Source organism: Dipodomys ordii, unplaced genomic scaffold, assembly GCF_000151885.1.
Source record: "Dipodomys ordii isolate 6190 unplaced genomic scaffold, Dord_2.0 Scaffold26, whole genome shotgun sequence".
NCBI classification, from domain to species: Eukaryota; Metazoa; Chordata; class Mammalia; order Rodentia; family Heteromyidae; genus Dipodomys; species Dipodomys ordii.
The window spans coordinates 15,261,976-15,267,695 of record NW_012267242.1 but is presented as its reverse complement, the minus strand read 5'-3'; the positions used below and the strand labels follow the sequence as shown (position 1 = coordinate 15,267,695).

Below are 5,720 nucleotides of genomic sequence, written 5' to 3'. Positions count from 1 at the left end.
TGGTAAGAAATGTACGCATTATCCTGCCCATGCAATTGTAACCCCTCTGTACAGTATGTTCACAAATAAAATAAAATTAAATTAAAAAAAATAAATAAAATAAGCCAGTTTTATGGGTTGGAGGTGTGGCTCAGTTGGTAGAGCACCAGTCAATAAGTGAAAGTTTCAGCTACTGTGTTCAAGTCCTGATCATGGACCAAAAAAAAAAAAAAAGGGTGGTGGCTCATGCCTGTAATCCTAGCTACTCAGGAGGCTGAGATTTTAGGATAACGGTTCAAAACCAGCCACAGCAAGAAAGGCTATGAGACTCTTATCTCCCACAAGCCACTCAGAAAACCAGAAGTGGCACTGTGGCTCACTAGGTAGTACTCTAGCCATGACTGACAAAAAAAAAGTAAAAGAAGACAAGGAAGGAGAAGGAGAAGCAGCAGCAGCAGCCGGTTATAGTGATATGCACCTTTAATTCCAGCACGTAAGTGAGGGTGAGATTTATCTTTTTTGTTTGTGTGTGCCAGTCCTGGGTCTTGAACTCTGAGCCTGGGCTCTGTCCCTGAGCTCCTTTTGCCTAAAGCTAACACTTTACCACTTGAGCCACAGCGCCACTTATGGCTTTTACTGTGATCAATTGGCATTAAGAGTCTCATGGGCCGGGCTCTGGTGGCTCACGCCTGTAATCCTAGCTACTCAGGAGGCTGAGATCTGAGGATCACTGTTCAAAGCCAGCCCGGGCAGGAGAGACTGTGAGACTCCTATCTCCAATAAACCACCAGAAAACTGGAAGTGGCGCTGTAGCTCAAGTGGTAGAGCGCTCAGCCTTGAGCTGAAGAGCTGAGGGACAGAGCTCAGGCCCAGAGTTCAAGCCCCACGACCGACCAAAAAAAAAAAAAGAGTCTCATGGATGGGCTGGGAACCTTGCATGCCTGAGGCCCTGGGTTCGATTCCTCAGCACCACATAAGCAAAAAGAAAAAGCCGGAAGTGGCACTGTGGCTCAAGTGGTAGAGCGCTATCTTTGAGCTGAAGAGCTGAGGGACAGCGCCCAGGCCCAAAGTTCAGGCCCCAGGACCAGACACAAAAAAAACAAAGGAACAAAAAAAAAAAAGAGTCTCATGGACTTTTCTTTTTTTTTTTTTTTATTGTGAACATACTGTACAGAGGGGTTACAATTACATGGGCAAGATAATGAGTACATTTCTTATCAAGCATTGTAGCCTCCTCCTTTGTTTACCTCTCATGGACTTTTCTGCCTGAGCTAGCTTTTAACCTTAATCTCAGTAGGTAGGATTACAGGTGTAAACTGCCAGTATTAAAGATTTATCTTGAACACCTTAAGACCCAGGGTTCAATCCAAGTATTGCAGTGCAACATGGCAAAAACTACACACACACACACACACACACACACAGGAGAATGTGGCAGAACAGCTGAGTAGAGATAGGATGTTTATTGAGGTGACCGAAGAACTGAGTTAGGTGGAGGTATTAGTCACAGGTATCAGGATCAAGAATTTAAGGTGGCCTAGGCTATGTAATGATACTTTAATCTCAAAACAAACAAACCCACAAAACAAAACAAATGTGGTAATAGTAAAATTATTGTTTTCGCTTTTTAAATTCGTTATTCTAAAGGTGATGTACAGGTAGGTTACAGTTTTGTAAGTCAGGTAATGAGTCTCTCTCTCTCTCTCTCTTCCCCCCCCCTCTGCCAATCCTGGGGCTTGGACTTAGGGCTGGGGCACTATCACTGAGTTGCTTTTGCTGAAGGCTAGCACTCTACCACTTGAGCCACAGCACCACTTTAAGCTTGTTCAGTTTTTCGGTTTATGTTGTATTGAGGTATCAAACCCAGGCCTCCATGCATGCTATGCAAATAAGCACATTCAAATGTGCTTATACAAATAAGCCACATTCCCAGTCAGAGTAAATTTTTTTTTTTTTTTGGTGGGTCGTGGGGCCTGCAGTCTGGGCCTGGGCGGGGTCCCTCAGCTCTTCAGCTCAAGGCAAGCGCTCTACCACTTGAGCCATAGCGCCACGTCTGGCTTTTTCTATTTATGTGGTGCTGAGGAATTGAACCCAGGGCCTCATGCATGCAAGGCAAGCTCTCTACCACTGAGCCACCTTCCCAGCCCCATAGAGTACATTTCTTTTTGGACAATGTCCAAAGCTTCTTCCCTAGCTGCCTCCCAGTTTTTCTCTCCCATCTCCCACACACAAGTTGTGTAGCTCATTTTCAACACAATGTGAGTATCATTACTGAATTTTTTACCCTTTGTCTCTCCATTTCTGTGCCTCCCCTGACACTTCCAAAGAGATAAACAACAAAAAGAAAACAAAAACAGCAACTATCCTGAGTATCTTCCTTTGATCTCACTGTGTGTTGTTGCTGTTATTTATATTTATGTCCTTCCACAGAATATAAGCTCCCCAAACCAGTGACTTGCTCTTTGTGCTGGGATAGTACGTCTTCAAACTTTTTTTTTTTTTTTTTTGAGTCAGTCGTGGGGCTTGAAGTCCGGGTCTGGGCGCTCTCCGGCTCTTCAGCTCAAGGCTAGCGCCCTACCACTTGAGCCACAGCGCCACTTCTGGCTTTTTCTGCTTATGTGGTGTTGAGGAATCGAACCCAGGGCATCATGTACACAAGGCAAGCACTCTACCACTGAGCCACCTTCCCAGCCCTTCAAACTTTTTATTTATTTTAATGGTGGCCTTTAAACAGCTTCAGAGCCCTATCATTGAGGGAGCAACATAACGTCCTTCAGGAAAGGGAGGAGGAAGGGGCACTGCCCAGAGATGGCGTCAGGCTTCTAGGCTTCTTGAATAATTCACAATCATAGAAATGTAGCCTCAGGGCCTGTTGGGGCGAGGCCAGAAAAAATAATGAGGTAGGTGGTGGATCCTGGGATTCCCTCTGGGGCAGTTTTTGGGCACTGGATGTTCCTAGCTTGCGACTCCCTGAGGACTAAGCTCAGGACTCTGATTCAACTCTCTCGTGCTGAACTCACTGTGGAAACTCGATCTCTCCCACCCATTACCAGTGTCGGAGGACACCGTAGCGCATGCGCGTCTCCCTCCCTGCAAGTGCTCTCCAAGTAACTACGAAAACGCGTGCGCCCCTCAAGCGCTAGGGCTGGTCAGCCAGAGTTCGCCTATTCAGAAAGACCCAATAAGAATGGAAGGACCCGCCCCCAGACGAATGTCAATCTTCCTTTCCGAGGAAGCCCTCCCCGGACTGGGCGGCCTCGCGCCCTTCCTCCCCCGCCCGCAGGACCCCTGGCGGCTAAGCTGGTCTTTGCGAGTCTGGGTGCAGCTCTGTGCTCCTGTGCGCGCGCTGACGCGGGCGGGTGTAATTCTCGATCTTCGCCCTTTCGCCTTTGGGGGCTTCAGTGCATTTCCCTTCGCCTCCAGTTGGGGCTGCTGTTTGTCTTCACCTTCAGTAAGCGAATTGATGTTGAAATCTGCGTCTTAACTCTTCCCCATAGTGGGACTGCACCTAACCTGGTCGCAGTTACTAATTGCTGCGGTGTGAAGAGCGGCGTAGGTGGCTCACGCCTAGGGTTATTCCTAGCTCCTCAAGGGATCGTGGTTCGAAGCCAGGCCCGGGAAGCTGGGTCAGTGAGATTTTTTTTTCTTTCGATCGTGGGGCTTGAACTCCAGGCCTGGTCATTGTCCTGAGCTTTTTTTGCTCAAGGCTGGCTCTCTACCAGTACTTTGAGGCACAGTGCCACTTCCGGTTTTCTTGTGGTTAATTGGAGATAAGAATAGCAAAGACTTGCCTGTTCGGGCTGGCTCAGCCTCCGGAGTAGCTAGGATGACAGGCATGAGACACTAATGCTAGTTGAAACTCCAATCAAGTCACCAAAAAGCCAGAAATGTAGCTGTGGCTCAAGTGGTAGAGGAAGGCGAGACGGGGGCGGGAAGGAAAAGAGGGGAATGTCAAATTTTCTCCTCCGGGACTTGCACTGTGGCCTCATTTTTCTTCCCTCAAATATTTTTTCCCCATTATGTTTACTTTAATAGAAAGAATCTATTCTGTAACTTAGAACACTGTGGATTTCCATGAACTCACCAAACAGAATCCTAAATTACCACCCTTTTGATAATAGTGATTTTATGCTCTGTTTAAAAAAAAAAAATGAGGATGCCAGTGGCTCATGCCTCTCATTCTAGTTCCTTGGGAGGTTACACTCTGAAAATCAAGGTTCAAAACCAGCCTAGCAGATAAAGCCAAGAGACAATTATCTCCAATTAACCAGCTAAAAGCCAGAAGTGGATGTGTGGTTGTAGTGGTATAGCCTCAACCTTGAGTAGAATAAAACTACCCAGAGTAGGAGACCCTGAGTTCAAGCCCCAGTAAATATTTGTTCTATCTGCTTGCTTTGTGAGGGATGGAATTGGAAGAAGGCTATATAATTCATACATTCTTCAGTCATTTCTAATCATGAGGACAGAACAAGTGCCAGGTGCTGTGCTGTGCTGTGCTGAGGATACAGGGAACTAGAACAAATTGACTGTTTCCCTACCAGGCTACCATGGGCAGATCAATGTACAAACAAATTAGGCCACTATCTTTTATGAACTGGTCTTTAAAACTGACATTAAATCTTTTTTTCTTTTCTTTCTTTCTTTTTTTTTTTGTCGGTCATGGGGCTTGAACTCTGAACCTGGGCACTGTCCTTCAGCTCTTCACCTCAAGGCTAGTGCTCTACCACTTGAGCCATAGCACCACTTCATGCTTTTTTCTGCTTATGTAGTGCTGAGGAATCAAACCCAGGACCTCATTCATGCAAGGCAAGCATTCTTCCCAGCCCACATTAAATCATTTTTGCAATTGATAATAACTGTGATAAAAGCAACAAAGTTGATAGGAGGAATAAACTTGAACATACACGAACAATTAGAAGACAAACAGCTTATAAAATACAAATAATTTCCATTTGCAGTGGGCTATACAATGAATTCTATGGTTATTGTTAAGAGTTGGTTAGTAAGATGAATTCAAGACTAAACTAAGCCAGTGCCAGTGGCTCATGCCTGTAATCCTAGCTGCTCGGGAGGCTGAGATCTGAGGATCAAGGTTCAAAGCCAGCCTGGGCAGGAAAGTCTGTGAGACTCTTATGTCCAATAAGCCACTCAGAAAACTGGAAGTGGCCCTGTGGATCAAGTGATAGAGCACTAGCCTTGAGCTGAGAGTTCAAGCCCCACAACAGATTAAAAAAAAAGACTAAACTACACCATTGTAGGTAAGGGGAAAAGTGTCACCTGACAGTGAGGTAATTTCTGGTGTTGCTAATCAGGAAGAATAGTATGTGCTTAGATCATCAGGAATCAGAATTGAAAAAACAGATTCTGGGATGACTGCTTAAGTTCATTCATTCATTCCTGAACTCTTACTCTCTAGGTGCGTGGATGAGAAAGCATCTCTCTCTGACATAATCATGAAGGTTAAAACTGTGATGGAGAAGGTATGTCTTCCATGCAGAATTAGTATTATGCTTCAAGAGGTGCCTGGGATGTCGCTGCCCATCTCCAGGGCTAGAATTTGTCATTTGGGGCAGGGGGTGAGGGGGGGCGGGGGTGTGTGCTGGGAATGTGGCTTAGCTTGCCTCGCATGCATGAAGCCCTGGGTTTTATTCCTCAGTACCACATAAACAGAAAAAGCCAGAAGTGGCACTGTGGCTCATGTGGTATAGTGCTAGCCTTGAACAAAAGAAGGGACAGTGCCT

At 45.9% G+C, this 5,720-nt stretch overlaps 1 protein-coding gene across 1 annotated transcript in view; it reads left to right on the top strand.

Annotated features, from left to right (window-relative positions):
* Nucleotides 1-5,395: 5,395 nt before the first annotated feature.
* The window catches only part of Gba (glucosidase, beta, acid), a 13,473-nt gene continuing 13,148 nt past the window's right edge, over nt 5,396-5,720 (top strand). The window contains exon 1 of the mRNA XM_013015286.1: nt 5,396-5,459. The gene's annotated coding sequence lies outside the window, so the exon portion shown is untranslated. The remainder of the gene's footprint in view (nt 5,460-5,720) is intronic.